The 17355-nt window shown below is 42.0% G+C and overlaps 1 protein-coding gene and 2 pseudogenes across 2 annotated transcripts in view; all 3 read left to right on the top strand.

Annotated features, from left to right (window-relative positions):
- LRRK1 (leucine rich repeat kinase 1) overlaps positions 1-17355 on the top strand; it is a 164010-nt gene that overhangs the window by 27716 nt on the left and 118939 nt on the right. The gene's annotated exons all lie outside the window — the stretch shown is intronic.
- LOC143652706 (trinucleotide repeat-containing gene 6A protein-like) lies at positions 6025-12052 on the top strand (annotated as a pseudogene).
- On the top strand, positions 11884-16913 carry LOC143652705 (trinucleotide repeat-containing gene 6A protein pseudogene; annotated as a pseudogene).

Genomic DNA, 17355 nt, shown 5'->3' with positions numbered 1-17355 from the left:
AGTCTTTTGTCTCTTTAGTTAAATTTATTCCTAAATATTTTATTCTTTTGGTTGCAATTGTAAATGGAATTTGTTTCTTGATTTCCCCCTCAGATTGTTCATTACTAGTGTATAGAAACACTACAGATTTTTGAGTGTTGATCTTGTAACCTGCAACTTTGCTGTACTCATTTATTAGCTCTAGTAGTTTTGCTGTGGATTTTTCAGGGTTTTCGACATATAGTATATCATCTGCAAACTGAGAGTTTTACTTCTTCCTTTCCAATTTTGATATCTTGTATTTCTTTTTCTTGTCTAATTGCTCTGGGTAGAACTTCCAACACAATGTTGAATAACAGTGGTGATAGTGGACATCCTTGTCTTGTTCCTGGTCTTAGGGGAAAAGTTTTCAGTTTTTCCCCATTAAGGATGATGTTTGCTGTGGGTTTTTCGTATATTACCTTTATCATGTTGAGGAAGTTCTCTTATATTCCTATCCTTTGAAGTGTTTTCAACAGGAAAGGATGTTGAATTTTGTCAAATGCCTTTTCTGCATCAATCGAGATGATCATATGATTTTTCTACTTTGATTTGTTGATATACTGTATTACATTAATTGATTTTCTTATGTTGAACCATCCTTGCATACCTGGGATGAATCCTACTTGGTCATGATGTATAATTCTTTTAATGTGCTGCTGGATTCGATTTATAGAATTTTGTTGAGGATTTTTGCATCTATATTCATTAGAGAGATTGGTCTGTAGTTTTCTTTTTTTGTAATATCTTTGTCTAGCTTTGGTATGAGGGTGATGTTGGCTTCGTAGAATGAGTTAGGTAGCTTTCCCTACTCTTCAATTTTTTGAAGAGTTTGAGCAGGATTGGTACTAATTCTTTCTGGAATATTTGGTAGAATTCACATATGAAGTCATCTCTTGTCCTGGACTTTTCTTTTTGGGAAGCTTCTTAATGACTGATTCAGTTTCTTTACTTGTGATTGGTTTGTTGAGGTCATCTATTTCTTCTTGAGTCAAAGTTGGTTGTTCATGCCTTTCTAGAAAGTTGTCCATTTCGTCTACATTGTTGTATATATTAGCATGAAGTTCTTCATAGTATCCTGTCATTACTTCCTTTATTTCTGTGGGGTCAGTGGTTATGTCTCCTCTTCCATTTCTGATCTTATTTATTTGCATCCTCTCTCTTCTTCTTTTTGTCAGTCTTGCTAAGGGCCCATCAATCTTATTGATTTTCTCCTAGAACCAGCTTCTGGTTTTGTTGATTTTCTCTATTGTTCTCATGTTTTCAGTTCCATTTATTTCTGCTCTAATCTTCATCATTTCTTTCCTTTTGCTTGCTTTGGGGTTAGTTTGCTGTTCTTTCTCTACTTCTTCCAAGTGGTCAATTAATTCCTCAATTTTTGCTCTTCTTTTTTAATATAGGCATTTAGGGCAATAGATTTCCCTCTTAGCACTGCCTTTGCTGCATCCCATAAGTTTTGATATGTTGTATTTTCATTTTCATTTGCTTTGAGGTATTTACTGATTTCTCTTGTAATTTCTTCTTTGACTCACTGGTTTTTTAAGAGTGTGTTGTTGAACCTCCACATATTTGTGAATTTTCTGGCACTCTGCCTATTATTGATTTCCAGCTTCATTCCTTTATGATCTGAGAAAGTGTTTTATATGATTTCAGTCTTTTTAAATTTATTGAGACTTGCTTTGTGACCGAGCATATGGTCCATCCTTGAGAATGATCCATGGGCACTTGAGAAAAAGGTGTATCCTGCTGTTGTGTGGGGTAATGTTCTATAAATATCTGTTAAATCTAGCTCATTTATTGTATTATTCAAATTCTCTGTTTCTTTGTTGATCCTCTGTCTAGATGTTCTGTCCATTGATGAAAGTGTGGAATTGAAATTTCCAACTATTATGGTAGATGTGTCTGTTTCTCTTTTCAGTATTTTCAGTGTTTGCCTCATGTATTTTGGAGCATTCTGGCTTGGTGCATAAATATTTATGATTGTTATGTCTTCTGGTTGAATTGTTCCTTTTATTAATATATAGTGTCCTTCTTTGTCTCTTTTAACTGTTTTACATTTGAAGTCCAATTTGTTGGATATTGGTATAGCTACTCCTGCTCTTTTCAAATTGCTATTTGCATGAAATATCTTTTCCCAACCTTTTACTTTCAACCTATGTTTATCCTTGGGTCTAAGATGTGTTTCCTGTAGACAGCATCTGGATGGGTCCTGTTTTTTAATCCATTCTTCTAGTCTATGTCTTTTGATTGGGGAGTTTAATCCATTAACATTTAGTGTTATTACTGTACAGGTAGTACTTTCTTCTACCATTTTGCCTTTTGGATTTTATATGTCATATCTATTTTTTCTTCTTTTTACCTTTGCGTATATTCTTCCTTTCTACACTCTTCTCCACAGCTTCTCTTGTCTTCTTGTATCTGCCGCTAGTGCTCCCTTTAGTATTTCTTACAGAGCCGGTCTCTTGGTCACAAATTCTCTCATTGATTTTTTATCTGAAAACATTTTAATTTCTCCCTCATATTTGAAGGACAGTTTTGCTGGATATAGAATTCTTGGTTGGCAGTTTTTCTCTTTTAATAATTTAAATATATCATCCCACCATCTTCTTACTTCCATGGTTTCTGCTAAGAAATCTATGCATAGTCTTATTGGACTTCCCTTGTATGTGCTGGATTGCTTTTCTCTTGCTGCTTTCAAGATTCTTTCTTTCTCTTTGACCTCTGACATTCTGATTAGTAAGTGTCTTGGAGTATGTCTATTTGGATCTATTCTCTTTGGGGTACGCTGCACTTCTTGGATCTGTAATTTTAAGTCTTTCATAAGAGTTGGGAAAATTTCAGTGATAATTTCCTCCATTAGTTTTTCTCCTACTTTTCCCTTCTCTTCTCCTTCTGGGACACCCACAACACACATATTTGTGCGTTTCATATTGTCATTCAATTCCCTGCTCATATTTTTCCATTTTTTCCCTATATTTTCTTTTTCTTGTTAGATTTCAGATGTTCCGTCCTCCAGTTCACTAATCCTATCTTCTGCCTCTCAAAATCTAACATTGTAGGTTTCCATTGTTTTTTTCATCTCTTCTACTGTGCCTTTCATTCCCATAAATTCTGTGATTTGTTTTTTCAGACTTTCAATTTCTTCTTTTTATTCATTCCTTGCCTTCTTTATATCCTCCCTCAATTCATTGATTTGATTTTTGATGAGGTTTATCATGTCTGTTTGTACATTCTGAATTAATTGTTTCAACTCCTGTATCTCATTTGAATTGTTGGTTTGTTCTTTTGACTGGGCCATATCTTCAATTTTCCTAGTGTGATTTGTTATTTTTTGCTGGAATCTAGGCATTTAATTACCTTAATTAATTTATTCTGGAGATTTTTTTCACTCTTTTTCCTAGGGTTTTCTTGCTGGATGAATTTGTTGTCTTTCTGTTCTTTGACATTCAGTTCAGCTTTTTCTGGGCCACTGGCTTAGGTTTCGTTTAAGAGAGGAGAATTTTTCAGTTCTTGTTTTCTTGTTTCTTGCCCTGCCTGTATGGTGCCTTTTTCTCCTCACCCTTAAGAGGGCCTACTTATGTATTATAGACCCTAGTCGGATTTTCCCAGACCAAATTGGCCTCCTGTCAGGAGGAAAGAGTCACTTGAGTCAGTTTTCCCTGAGGGTGAGACCCACCAGGTTGAAAGACTTTCCTGTGAAGTCTCTGGACTCTGTTTTTCTTATCCTGCCCAGTATGAGGTGCTTGTTTGCCTGCAGGTCCCACCAGCATAAGATGATGCAGTATCTTTAACTTTGGCAGACTCTCCCTGCTGGGGCATGGTGGAGACAAAGGAGAGGTTGTAGGCTGGTTTTAATGACTTCAAATTACCAGGCCCTGGGGTCTGAATTCCTTGAGGAAGGGATTCCACCTGAGTTGGGTCTCACCCCTCCCCTGGGGAAGGCACAGGCTCCAGACAGGCTCTCACGCAAGCTTGTTTCTGCCTATGCCTGAGGCAGTTGCAGCCTGAGAAGCCCTGCCGCTCTATCCAAAGGCAGTCAAGCTTTTGTAGAAACACAGCCACAAAAACCTCTGTTTCGTTTTTTTTTTTCTTTTTCCGTCAGCCCTGCCCCCTTGGTGCCAGGGCAAAAATCAGTGACTTCCACTTTGACCAGGTTCACCTGAGCTGGAGGCCTATTTTTAGTAGTCAGAATTTGTGAATTAATTCCACACTTGAAGCTTAGTTGTGCTCAGCCCTGCTGCTGGTAAAGTCTCTTTCCTTTCCCCTCTGGGAAGCAGCTTGTGGGGGGATGGGTGCCGCCACCACAGCTTGGGGAACCCATGGTTCTGGGGGGGCTCGCAGCTGGTCCAGCTGGTCCAGAGTGGGGTACCCTGTGTGTCCGGTCACTGACATGGCCCCAGGAGCTGTTCTGTACTGTTCCTGGTTATTTAGTAGCTGTTCTGGAGGACGAACTAAATCTCACACCTTGCTAAGCCACCAACTTGGCACCTCCCTGCAATCTTGCTTCTTGCAGAACAGTTTCCATTTTTAAAGAGTTAAAATAAATTATTTATACCATGCCAATCTTTTTTGCAACCTTCATTCAACAGGAAGTTTGTTCAATGTAGGGTTTATATTTTCCAAGAAGTTTAAGTACCATTTTCTGCCTATAAAACTGTCTAGGACTGGTGCTTTTTTTGTGGGTAGATCTTTTTTTTTAACTACCCATTCAATATCTCTAAAGGTTATAAGTCTGTTTAGATTTTCTATTTCCTCTCGAATTAATTTTGGCAAAATATCTCTCTAGAAAGTCATTCATGTAATCTAGGTTTTTCAAATATATTAGAGTAAACATCAGTGGTCTCGGGATTTTTAAATTATTTTATTTGTTTTTAACAGGTAAGTCGTATACTTGATATAAAATTTAGAAGTTATAGAAGGAAGTTCAATGAAAGGTATTCTGTCCCACCTTCTTCCTAATAATCTTCTAGTTCCCCTCTCTTCCAAAGAATCAGAGAAAATAGTAAGTTCCCCTTTTTTGCCTCCAAAACCGCATTTTCATGAGCCAAAACGCAAAATAACAATTTTTTTTCTTTATATGTTTTTAGTCTTGAATGGTGAAATGCTGTTTTTTTAATCTGAATCGCTTTCTCCATTTTTCGTATATGGTATATTTCAAACACATTACAAAAGGAGAGAATTCTGTAAATAGACCCTTGTTACAGACTTCAGCAATTATCACACCTTGCCTATCTTGATTTATATATCCCTTTCCTCCTCTTTCAAAATTATTTAGAATCCAATTCCAGGTTCCATATCTTAAGAATTCTAAAAAAAAAATCAATTAAAATGAAAAATGCTTCATTAATAATATCAAATATCTATACAGTATTCAAATACCTTTGATTATCTCATATTTTGTTTTTATTGTTGGCTGGCTTGACTCAGCATGCTGAGGCTACTTACATAGTCTTTTCCTCCTCGATGAGGATGGGCATTGCCGACATCATTTTATCATAAACCAGGAGATCCCAAAGTTGCCTGCACCGCCTTTAAACTCAATGACTGGGATATTTGTGTAATGTTTTTCCCTCAGTGTTAATGAATAGCTGCTACAAGATGTCCAGGCTCTCAGATCTGGCAAAATTTTGCCTTCCACAGATATTGTCGCCATCATCCGCCCACTTCCCCTTGGGTACTCTGAGGCCCTAGGTGGGCTGCTGGGAGACATGCCACATATTTTGCTGCTCTGGGTGGTCACCACACTTCCAATGAGACAGAGAACATCCTTTAGCTTTCCTTTGTGTTGGGAGTTTTGGAGAATGCGGTCTCTTCCTGCCAGTCTGTAACCTACTCTGTTTGCTGGCCCTGGGGGTGGAGTTTGATGCTTCTCCTTTATGGCTTTGATCTTCCTCAGATGTTTGTGGGTTTCTGGCTGGATGTTGACCTCTCTGTTTGAGATCCTCCTTAGCTGTCTGAACTCCTTAGCTGTTACTGTTTCGGGATGCCCTGGGGTACAACGGGAGCATGTCTTCTGTGTGGGAGGTTCCATGGTCCTCCTGGGTGTTCCAAATGGGCAGACCCCTGGCCCAGGCTGAAGAGGGGCTAAACGTAGGCGCCTGCCTGCTCTCGTGTCCCCTTCCCTACAGCCCCCCCCCCTGCCACTACTAGCCCTGGACACCTTCCTCCTCCAGTGAGCACCCCCGCAATGGGCTTCTTTGTATCTCTTGATATGAATTTGTATTGTCTAAGGATTTGGGGTGGAGGTGATGGCTACAGCTTAAGCTCAGTCTGCCGCCTGATGCTGTCTTTCAGCACCTCTTGGGCATCTCTGAGGTATGCAGTTTGCAGGAAGAACTGAATGACAGTGTCAAAAACATGGGCTTTGCAGTGGGAAGCAGCCAGGTTCACATCCCAGGTCCTGCACACACTAAGTGTGAGGCTCTGAGCACTTGCTTAACCCCCCAAACTAAGTTTTCTCATTTGTGGCACAGGAATCTGTACAGTTTATTTGCAGAGTCTTGGGCTTCACGCTGAGTGCATGTGCTAGCTGGTCCCCCAATCGATGTTCCTTTCTTTCTCTCCATATTCTGTGACATTTGGCAAGTTAGTTAGCCTCACCTGGACTCAATGTATTTCTGTCAGTGAAAACAATGATAATACAATCATGATAAAAATGGGAGGGCCTTGATTTTATTTGGCTCCAAACCATTGGAAGCACATAATTTAAAACATGGCCAATCCTTTAACTCACTTTCCAGTGAGCGTGTTAGCAGAAGTGGAATGACTCCTGATTTCATCATTGAAAAATACATTTTTTAAGTTAGTTTTAATTGAAAATATTTGAATTCGATTCAAAATATTTCCTTATTTCATCTTTAGAATGTCGTTTTGTTGTTGTTGTTTTTCCAAATTAGCAAAACATGTAAGTCTTGTGGAAGAAAAGGTCTGGTAGATCTTGAGATATTAGTACTAATGCATGAACAGGGGCGATGATGTCACAGAAAGAGCTTCCTCTAGTGCTGTGGGGAGCCCGTGATTGAGCCAGGGAGAATCATGGGGTCTCCTGGGCTTGCAGTGGGCTGGTGGTGTAGGCCTGGCTGTGTGTGTGTGGGGGGGGGGGGGACATTGGCTTAGATAATCCCCTGGCTCCTAATTCAACTCTTCAGAGTCTCTTTCAGGCTGATCAACTCTGCTGATCAATTTGTAGTGTTCTTGATCCCTTTTGGACAAGTAGGGAACATGTTTTCCCCCAGGTTTCCATGGAGTAGCTCAGAAGTGACTTAAAACCAAGCATAAACTTTCATGCTATCCCCCAAATTAGGATCTTATATAGATACATCCAGCCCTAAAGAAAAAGTCTGTGTAAAATGCACTGATCTCCTTCCTTAAAATAAGGATGCAATTTGATGCACTTTTTTTACTCCACTGGGGTGCCGCAGCTTGCTACGGAATTATCTTCTGCCATCAGTTTGTGAAAACTGAGTTAGGGAGGCATTAAAGTGTGGTGGCTCAGAAGGAGAATTCCGGAACCTGGCTGCCCCAGTACAAGCCTGGACTCTGCCTGGCTCTAGTCATTTAATCTCCTAACCTCATTTTTTCATCTGTAAATGGGGATAAGAGTAGTAGCTGAATGGATTTCATGAATCAATTTGTTTCCTTTGAACTTCCCACCTTTATGAAAGAATTTTCTATTTTCTTCCTCCCTAAAATGCCTGCAAAACAATGAATTTCCATCTTTGCTGTTATTGCTTTAATGTTTTCTACAAATTTAAATAAATAAATAGCAACTCTAGGAAGTTGCAGAGAGAACTGATCCCAAGCTTACTTCTTTAACTGAATTTAATCTTAGAAAATGTCTCTGTTCTCTTGGTTCTTTTCCTTTTTCTCTTGGCTAAAAATAGGCTGAGCTCCCACTCACCTCCCCCACTGTGACCTTTTTATGACCATTTGGTTACAGTTGAGCCAAGAAAATCATGCAGGGTCTTTTTTTTTGCACCGCCCTCACGCAGTGTCTTTTAAACGTTCCGTCTCAAGCTGTCCGAAATGAGCACCTTGGACATGGGTCACCGAAAAACCATGAAGGGGACAGCAAGGCAGGTCAGGGCGAGTGTGGGGCCAACACGGTGGCCTCAGCCGAATGTTTGTGCTTCTCTAGGATTCTAGGGAACGCCTCACGTAATCGTCAGATGACCGCTCATGAAAAAAGAGTGAGAGGGAGGCTGTTGTCCAGCCAGGGTTTGTACTAAACCCAAGGACTTCGTTGGGTCCCAGTGGGTCCAGCTCAGTGACACACTCAAAGCCCAGCTGGTGGGGAGGGCAGCTCTGGAGAAATGTTAGCAGAGCCGCAGACGGAAGGTCTGCCCTGAGGTCCCCCTGGGTCACAGCCGGGGAGGCAGGAGTTCACTTGAACCTCCTTTAGAGGGCTGAGCTGTGTTCATTTTAACCCTTCAAAGCTAAGGTGGCAATCACCCACCCCCTCGGTTCACCTCAGATTCATGAGTTAAATATATCAGGCCTGAAAGCCATAGAGAAGCCAGATCCTGGCCTTTTCCTTCCTTTCGATGGACCTGCCTGTGGATTTGGAAGGCAGAGGCTGTCCCAAGACCAAGGCACAAGCAGCTGGATTCAGTTTATGTTGTTTGAACTGGAGGGTGTGTCTCTCCTCTGAAGACATGGAGGGGAAAAGGCAGAACAAATGACCTCATGTTTTTTTCCTTGCCAAGATTTTTGAAATTTAGTTATTTGAATATGTCATCCAGTCCCTCGGTTCAAAGCCCCTATGTATTCAAAGTGGGAAAAATCTCCCACAGTCCCCTGCAATTCTAAGATTCTTATATCCTTCTGGAAATTCTTTCTTTGTACACAAGCAAAACAAATGTAGATTCTTATTTTCCCCCCTGAAAAATGGTTTGGACACAAATGCAGCCCTGCACTCTTGCGTATTTCTCGCCGCTCATTAATATACAAAATGTATCATCGTCATTCTTTTTGACAACTGCGTAGTTTTTGACTGAAAGTATAAACCTTGATTTACTCAAGTAATCCCCTCCTAATGGGTATTTGGGCTGTTCCTAGTATTTTGCTATGACAAATAATGCTGCAGTATATTTTCACACATATGTAAGTGTATCTGTAATATAAACTCTCCATACTGATGGGTGTAAAGGAATATGCTTTTAAAAATCTGGCTGAGGGGTGAAAGTTTCCCTGGCGGCATAGGACATGACTCCCGGGATGAATCCAGCCCTGGCACCATGGAATCAGCAATTCCATCCTGACCAAAAGGGGTAAAAGAAATGTAAATAATAAAGTATCAGTGGCTGAGAGAGTTCAAATAGAGTCGAGAGGCTACTCTGGAGGTTGCTTTTAAATGCAGGCTTCAGTTAGACCTTGCTACCTATCATAACCTGCCAACCCCCAACCAGGACCATTCCAGCCAATCCTAGAGAACACCTAGGGCAATATATAAGATTCCACAAGGGTTCCATGCGCCAGAGTAACTATCCAGAGACCTACAACCTCCAGAAGGGTCCCTGGACCAGATAAGTCCTGACACCTAGAGGGCCCGGCCTCTCCAGAACATCAGCTAGTTCCATCTCCCTACCCCGTATTAGTGACAGTCCCTTCCAACATGAAAAAATTAGAATGGCCACAGTACAAACACCCCTAAAGAGGGGGATAGAAAGATCAAAGGTGATGGTGGAGTTATACAGAGGAGGTAGGGTTTAACAAATGAATATGATTTCTGAATCATTAAATTGATATTTCTTTTGGTCTCCAGTATCCTAGAAGTAAAAATTCTGGAATTGTACCCATACCAAACTCTGAAATCTGTTCTGCAACTAATTATGGTGCTGTGCTTTGAAATTTATTGCTTTTTTGTATGTATGTTATTTTCCACACACAAAAAAAGTCAATTATGATAAGAAAAAATTATTTCTTCTAGCCTCCTATATTCTGGAGCAGCTAGAAGGAAAAATCCGAGAGGATGGCATGGTAGCCCATGACAAACTCTGAAATCGGTCCTGGGACTGCTTGTTGAAGAGTACTTTGAAAGCTATTGCTTTTTTCCTTTCTTTGCTTTGTGTATATGTTGTATTATAAAATAAAAAATGTTAAAACACACAAAGCATAGCGACAAGGGTTGTTATTATGGAGGAACTGTTATTTACCCTGAGAGTAATGAGATATGCAGGAATATATACTTGTGTTAAATTGAATGAATTACAAGTGAAAATGAAAATAATCTGATTTTGCATATGCTGATTGAAACAAAATTGAATTAAAATTTTAACTGTAACAGTCAAGAAACTAAATTAAAAAGAAGGCCAAAAAAAAAAAAAAAAAAAAAAAGTCTGGCTGATATTGCCAAAGTACTATATCATAGTTTGATAGTTCCTCAAATTTTTGAACATAAAATTGCCATATGGCTCAGCAGTTCCACTCCTGGGTGTGTACCAAGAGAACTGGAAACGTCCGTAGAAAAAGTGGAAACAATCCAAACATCCAACAACTGATGAATGGATAAACCAAGTGTGGTATACCCATAGAGTGGACTACTATTCAGCCAGAAAAAGGAATGACGTAACTTCTGGTTTGGGCCCTGCGGTGGCGGCGGGTGGGTGTAGAAAATGGCAGTGATGGCGCAGTCTGGGCCTGTCCCTGCAGTGCTGGCGAAGGCTTGAGACGCACGAGCCTCATTCGCCACGCCCCACTTGCTTGTACACTTTCCACACATGAGAGAATTGGAGGCGAAAGGTGTAGAAAGAAACCTAAGCAGTGCCAGAACAGGTAAAGCCCAGCGTAAGCCGGCCTCAGCCCATCAGCTCTAGTAGTAACAGCACTTCCGCAGTCCCCAGCTCTGAGAATAGGGCCAAGTGAGCCACAGCCAACAACCAGCAGCCACCACCGCCCCGGGCCTTTCCTCGCTATCCTCGGGAAGTACCACTGTGATTTCACCACCAGGAACATAAACAGCTTCTACAGAAGGGTTGGCATTTTCCTGGAATTGCAGCAAACCTAGGATCTGCTATGAAAGTGTTCCACAGCCAGTCAGAAAACAATGTTTTAAGAAATCGACAGCCACAAAATAACAGAGAGGTACAGACCGACAAAAACCAGTTTGACCCAAACCACAGTATTTCAGTATCCCATGACGAAAATTCCCAGCAGGGACCTGCATCTTCTCGAACTGACTACAGATCGAACTTTAAGAAGTACACGACTCTGAAAAAGAAACCTGGCCCTTGGTTGTTGGCAGTGATCCAGAGTTGGCTTCCAAATGTATGGGTGCTGATGCTGCCTCCGGTTCTGAAACACGAAGAAATGTTACTCTCATGGCTTCAGGGAGCATGGGTGGTGAAAAAGATGGTGTTAGCAATAGCACTGGACTTGGATCCCAGAACAAGTTTGTGGTTAGCAGCCAAAGCAATAATAAGGACCACTGAAGGAAGACTGGTCTGTGGGGTTTTTCCCCTGGAGCCATAAAAGCACATAAAAGCACGTGGTAAGTCTCCACAGATGCTCCTGAAAGCAAATCAGAAAGGAGCAGCAGCAGAATGAATGCTGGGGACACCATATGTTCTTCATCAAATGGAGGGTGTGATGGTTTGAGGCTGTTATGTACTCCAGAAAAGGCCATTTCTTTTAATCCATTCCTATGGGTGCAGACCTATTGTGGGTAGGAACTTTTGATTCGATTATTTCACTTGAGCAGTGACCCACCTCATTCAAGGTGGGTCTTAATCCTCTTAAGAAAATAGAGTGAAACACCCAAAGAAGTCAAGAGAGCCAGAGAAGCTGAGAGGTAAGGACACATACAGAAGTTCAGACAGGAAGCCACTGAAGCCAGAAGCTGAAGGAAACAAAACCCAGAAGAGAAAGATGAGCAGATATTGCCTGTCGCTGGCCATGTGACAGAGGAGCTGAGGATTGCTGGTAGCCAGTCGTTGGGGAGAAGGAGTCATCCTGTTGATGCCTTACTTTGGACATTTTCATGGACTCAGAATTGTAAACTCATGCGCTAATAATTGTGATTTTTATAGTTTTACAATTCGATTGTAAAAATCAACCCATTTCTGGTATATTACATTCCAGCAGATATACCAAATCAAAACAGAGGGTTAAATCCAAGCATTCTTAATTCAACTAGCAACCACGGTTCCTGGCCAGTATTAGAAAACAGTGGACTTGCCCTAAAAAGACCTGTAGAGAGTGATAGTTCTGACCTCAATAGTCAGTGCAGTACCATAATCCAGATGTCCCAAAATCAGAGTATTAACTGGAAAGCAAGGGACTCTTCTACCCATGGTACCTGGGGAAATCTTCAAGAAATTTGGGAATCTGAAATAAGTGGCACACAGAAGGTTTCATTCAGTGGTCAGTGTCTGCATAGTACCACTGAAATGACTGCACCAAGTAACTTTATGACCTCTAATTTACCAACCCTCGGTTCAGTACAGAAGAATGAACTACCTAGTAATTCAGAGGCCTGGCATGGAGGGCACAATTAATCACCCTCCGATATGGGCCCCATCAGTTATGAATGGCACTTCCGTTTCTCACCTCAACAAGGAAGAGTCAAGAAATGTAGGCTCCCACGGTACTACATGGGGGTCCGATGGTTCTAATTATTCTTGAAACAAGTATTCAGGCCCTGATGGCCAAGCTAAGGGTGACACTGTGAATGTACTCGAAATGCAGCCTAGCACAAAGGGGTCTGTGGACACTATCTTTCAAGTAAACACAAAGCAGGAGGTGTGTGGGAGTCTAAGGAAGCAGATTATCAGAGTATATTATGGGGACATGGAAATGGAGCAAATTATGGAGAAAGTGAAAGAAGATGAGGAGCCCCTACACAAAATATTGCTACAATAATCCCAGCCTGGAGTGGAACAAACTGCCTAGCAATCAGCATTCCAATGAGAGTGCAAATGCAATTTTAAGAACACTACAATAAGTGGACATCTTATTGTAGTGAGGAAGAGAATCAGGGTTCTGCCACATCTCAGACAAATGAGCGAAATAGTGTCTGGGCCAAACCGGATACAGTACAGTGTGAAGGTTGTACAGAATGCACTAGATGCCTCAAAGGAGAAAGACAGAAGAAAAAATGAACATCAAATGTTCCTCCAAAGCATTATAAACAGAACTGACTTAGATCCAAATGTCCTGTCCAACTCTGGTTGGGTACAAATCTATATTAAGCAGAATACTGCCTGGGATACCAAAACATCACCTAGAGGGACAAAAAAAAAAAGGCTGACAATGGGTCCGAGGTCAAGGGAAGCTCTCCAACACAGACTTTTAATCAGGGGCATGAGTAGATAAGACTAGCTCTAACAATAATGATACACTCTGTATCAGGAAGGGGAAATTCCAAATCTGCTGTTGAGGTGGGGCAATTCCAAAGGCTCAAACTTCCAGGGGAGATGGAAAGATGATTTTGCTGCTACAGAAATGGACAAGAACAGTCAATGGAGGAATTGCAAAAAGAGAAGACTGCATGGAATGATTCACTAAAGAACAAACAAAGATGGTGTGACAGACAAAAATCAAACCAAGTGTGGTCCATTTCTGCCAAGGATAACTGGGGAGAAATTTTAAGGAGCACCGATTGGGGTGAGGCTATTGAGAAATCCAGCTCAGGAGGTAGTGACAGTGACAAGTCCATTTCTGGTTGGAATGAATTTGGTAAAACTAGTTCTTTCACTTGGGGAAATAACATAAATCCAAATAATTCATCAGGAATGGATGAATCATCTAAATCTGATCCTTCCCAGGAATGGGGAGACCCTCCGAAGTCTAATCAGTCTGTAAGTTGGGGAGATTCATTAACATCTGTTGCCAGACTGGAACAAGCAACAAGACTTATTGATCATGGGGAATCATATCAGCTACAGGCAAATCTCCTGGTGCAAGCTGGCTAGAAGAACCTATACCAGCACCCAACTAAAGAAGAAGAACCCACAAGCTGGGGGGAACCATCCCCAAAAGCCATATACTGCAAAATGGAAATTGATGGTGGAACTTCAGCTTGGGGAGATCCCAGCAAATACAACTACAAAAATGTGAACATGTGCAACAAAACATCCCAAACAGCAGCAGACGTTCAGACCAGCAAGCACAGATAACATCAACTGCAACCATCTGCAAGTGCCATCTCAAACAAAGAGGCAAGCATTGGCTCTGGCTGGGGGGTACTCTCGGGAAGGGGAGAACCCTTCTACTCCAGTCACAGCTGTGGATAATGGTACTTCAGCATTGGGTAAACCCATAGACAATGACTCCAGCTGGGGTAGACCCCTTCCTGGACCATCCAGAACATCACGTGGGGTTCCAGCTCTGTTGTCCACAAACTTGAAGCAAATCTGGGCCAAAATCTATGCGAGGGGGCTGGGGTGGTGATGTTACGTGATTACGTGCAAATTGCCCCACTCACTGGGGAGAGGAAGCAGATGTAGAAATTAGAATGTGGAATGCTTATTCATCTCAAGAGCTTAACTCATTTTTAAATTGGCCACCAAATTCAATGAAAATGTCATCAAAGCAAATGATGAAAACCAGAAAGAAGAAGAAGAAACATGGATGAATCCATTTATTAAGTATCTTTCAAATATCAGTTTTTCGAGAGACTGCCCAGAAGAAAATATTCAGAGCAATAAGATGGACCTTTCTGGAGGAATGTTTCAAAGCAAACACAGATAAACATAGACTAAATATTGGTGATTAAAATCGAATGGTCAGGAAAGGCCCTGGTTCTCAGCCTCAGATTTTCAAAGAGCCTTCCATGGAGCACAGTCCTAATTTTGATAAGAATGGCAACCCCTGTATGTTTGGTGCTGGAAATACAGCAGCACAACCTGGGGCATGCAGCACTTCAGCACAGCCTCTTAGTTCACCTCAGACTAATCTCTGTGCTCCATGCCTCCTCTGTTACTGTCTTCTGAGGTTCCAGTTTGATTGCTGAAGTCTGCACCCAAAAAATGGTGGCCTGGATCTGCTCTTTGGCCCTTACAGGTAACCCTGCTGAACTAGCCATTCTAGTTGAACCGGCTTTCTCAGATCTCTCAGCTACAGCCATTTGTTTATGCAACAACTCGCACAAAGTTAGAGAAGTTTGTCTTCTGGTGACTAGCAGTTGAGACCAGCAGGGCTGACCTTTTAATGTGCAGCAGTAAATGATGCAACCGTCTCATCAACTTGACCCAAACTTGGTGAAGCAACAGACACCACCATCTCGGCAGCAGTTACTCCATCAACAGCTATGACTTTCCTTGAAAATGTCAGGCACCACCCTACACCTGAGGTGAAAAAAAGGCCCATCTCCAATAAATGCTTTCAGCAACTTCCCTCGAGGCTTGAACTTAGCCTTGAATATAAATATGGATATGAACAGTATTAAAGGGCCACCATCAAAGTGAAGGAAGTGGACTACAAAGGACAGTGTATCTGTAAACACATCTTTGGATCAAAACTCCAGCAAACATGGTGCTATTTAAGTGGTTTCAGCTGGAAGAATCTCCATTTGTTCCCCATGCCTTTCCGAGCAGCATTACTTCACCAGCTAGTCCTCCAGGGTCCTGTGCCAAATCGCGTAACTTCTCTGGACAGTCTTAATTGGCCACCAGAGTTTCACCCTGGTGAACCATGGAAGGGTTAGCCATACGTTGACCCCCAAAATGACCCTTGTGTCACTCTGTGTCATAAACTAATCTTTCAGTTAATTGTATGTGGGAAGCTCACCACTACAGTTGAGCACACGCTGCTTTCATCTAGTGCCTGGTCATTCCCCCGTGCCTCCAGCTACAGTGATCCCCCCAGCAGTGCAGCTCAAAGCACTTCAGCCAGAAACAGTGGTTCCCAATTGACATGGTCTCCTGGCTCAGTTACAAACCCCTCTCTGGCTCCTGAGCTGTAAAAGGTTCCTCTGCCACCTAGAAACATCACTGCTCTGTCCTGCCAACCTACGGAACTGACTGGTCTGAAGCCACCCTTGTGTAAGTGAGATAATTCTCCCCTTCGTGTAGATGGGGGATAAGCAAATTCTGATGCCAGGTATCTACCAGATTCCAGCTGGGTTGAGAGCAGCCCAGGGAGAATAACAGATTGGCTTGTTCTAAAATAACCCAATATCTCCGATCAGTGGCTCAAAACCCGGCCCACACTGTGCATGCAGCATGGCCCGCTGATAACCTCCCATCTGAACCTCCCACCTGAAAGTGTTTCAGTTCAAAAGAAAAGGCAGCAAAGGCAAAAAAAGTCTCTGCACATGTGTGTATTGGGGAATGCCACAATTCTTGCTGAGCTTGCCAGTGAGAGATCAGTCATGCCTTTGCACAAACTCAGTCCCCGACCCCTTCTTTCGGCTGGCAGCAAGCTCCCTCAGCTGTTCCCACTCATTCTCCAGCCAGAGCCTTCTCAGGGAATGGTGCTGGGCTGCCGGGAGCTAAGTGCACAGACCTTCATGGCATTTCAGTATAGTGCACCCCACATTGTTCCGTAAGCCTGTGGGTCCTCCAAGCAGCAGTGACCTCCGGAGAATTAGAGGCCCACCCCCCACAAACACTTCTCTTTGTTGACTACCTGGGTGGGTGTGGAGAACCCACAAAGAAGTGCAGATGTGCACTCAAAAACCGGGACGGCGAGATGTGACAGAAGGAGCACTCAACTGGACTCGCCACCTACAGCCGCAGGCCACCTGTGGAAACAGCTACATTCTCTGCATATTTTCCACTTTATTTTCCCCAAGACATATCTGAATACTTGAATCCTGCAGGTCAGTATTACAATGCGAAAAAATACCCGTTACACTCCCAAATAGCACCGTACATGCTAAACCATACAGAATGAGCTCACTTGTGTGTACTCATCATGTTTAGCCTTTAGATTTTTAAAAAATTTTCCCTACCTCCACCCCCTCCCCCATTAATTTTTTTTTTTTTTTTTTTTTTTTAGTTTCTTCCAAAACCATTTTGGAAACTGATAATATATGAGCTTTTTCAGCTTTGCACTTGATGATGTTCTTTCCATCTGATTGGTATCAACTGGGGTGGGGGCGGAAGTTCCAGTGTAAATGTTTACTGAAGGATGTTCAGAAAAGGTATGTGCTTTCTACCCTTGATGTCTGCCTGCCTTATTGTGGTATCATGGAGTTTAATTTCTCTCTCTTTTTTTTTTTTTTTTTTCATAGGCAGGCACCGGGAAATGAGCCTGGGTCTCCGGCAAGGCAGGCGAGAACTCTGCCTGCTGAGCCACCATGACCCGGTATCATGAAGTTTAAAAGATCAAATTATGATACTGATTTAGGATTATTAATGAGAGTATCACACAAGGTTTTTGTTTGTTTGGTTTTTG

This window comes from Tamandua tetradactyla, chromosome 12, assembly GCF_023851605.1.
Source record: "Tamandua tetradactyla isolate mTamTet1 chromosome 12, mTamTet1.pri, whole genome shotgun sequence".
Lineage (NCBI taxonomy): Eukaryota > Metazoa > Chordata > Mammalia > Pilosa > Myrmecophagidae > Tamandua > Tamandua tetradactyla.
The sequence above is the reverse complement of the archived record's forward strand: the minus strand, read 5'-3'. Positions and strand labels throughout refer to the sequence as shown.